Here is a 1,527-nt window from a genome sequence, read left to right as displayed (position 1 = left end):
TCTCTTTTATTCTCACCTTCCACTTTCCCTGACCCTCCACTTTCCCAAAATGATGTCTTTTTCCAAGACCGGCCCCTCCTGGCAACATTCCCAAAGCATGTGAGGCCAAATTTCCCCTTCCTTGCCTCTAAGGAACACCCTGACTGCACCTCCTCTAAGACAGACTTGTTTGTTGTTTTAGTGAATATCATAAGATATTCACTTCTGCATCCAACACCACAGATCAAAGGTATCTATTCTTCTGTTATTCTCACTCATCATACAACTTTCAGATGCATAGAAAGCAGTTGAAAATACCATGGCTTGGATCAGACACACCCTAGACTTTAAACTGACATCTTTGCTCTTTAGCACTTTAAAGAGATCGTTCTATTATCTATAAAAGAAAATATAAGGTCCTGGAAGCATTGCATAAAAAGAGGAAAAGTGTCCAGAGCCACATAGAAGGAGGTGGTCACTTGGAGGCATTGATGGGAGTGATATGGGACTGAACCTATGGGTTATGGTTCCAACTTCACTGCCTCAGACCAAGACACATGTGGGAGCAAAATGAGGCAGAAACTACAGAAGCAAAAGAAGCAGTTTCATGGCTTCCACTGTCCAGGGAGTCACCAAGGGGCCCAAAACACAGAGGCAAGTCTCCCCAGACATGTTAGAGACATGTACGCTGAGGCACAGGCTCCTACAGACCCATGCCAAGCCTGTGCTCGCAGGGCTGGCACCCTCCTCCTGAAGGATCCTGGTTGCCTCTGGTTCACTGCATAGCAGTGAATTCACATAGCAGAAGAATGTGAATGAGTGAATGAGGCTCTGGCTGATTCCTCCGTCCTCATCTCTCCCTGAACAAGGTCTTGTACTTATCTTTAAGATTATGCCCCAGTCTCCTATCCACCAGCAAAATGGAACCTTAGTAACTGGGTGGAAGCTCTGCCAGAGGATGTGACCAAGTGGCAAAAGCTCCGACACCCTTGGAGCTGCTGGCTGCTTCTACCCTCATAGCTAGATCAGCAGACATCACTTCCAGAGTGTACCAGTGATGTCCAAGAGGTGAACAACTAAATCCCTTCGGAGACAAACAGCAGCAAGACTTGAAACAAGGAAGCCGAACAAGACATCTGGGGAAGGTGTCACCAACAGACCTGGTCCTTGGCTCTCTGGACCAGCTTAGGTGTGGTCCGGCCCCAAGGCAGGAAGGGAGAACTAGATGACCTCTTTGGGCCCCTTCTTCCCCTGGAATTCCGTGCAGACATTAACATCTGGGGAGTGACAGTAGCTGAGCCAGCCTAGTGGCCTGAAGCCAGGAATAACAGGATGGCCCCATCTGGGCAATCCACCTGGAGCAAACTGACTGGTAGAGTCGCAAATAGCAACAAGTCTGGCAGCTGCCAAGATTACCCGTAACAAAGCCATACACAGTGGATGGTGCAGCTAGATCTCAGGGCAGACAGTAGCAGGACCTCTGGCTGTATGTGTGGGTGTGTATTCACACAGTGTCTCTTCTCTCTCTCTCTCTCTCTCTCTCTCTCT

This window comes from Elephantulus edwardii, unplaced genomic scaffold, assembly GCF_000299155.1.
Source record: "Elephantulus edwardii isolate Elephantulus edwardi_28Jun2011 unplaced genomic scaffold, EleEdw1.0 scaffold00436, whole genome shotgun sequence".
Classification (NCBI taxonomy): Eukaryota; Metazoa; Chordata; class Mammalia; order Macroscelidea; family Macroscelididae; genus Elephantulus; species Elephantulus edwardii.
The sequence above is the reverse complement of the archived record's forward strand: the minus strand, read 5'-3'. Positions refer to the sequence as shown.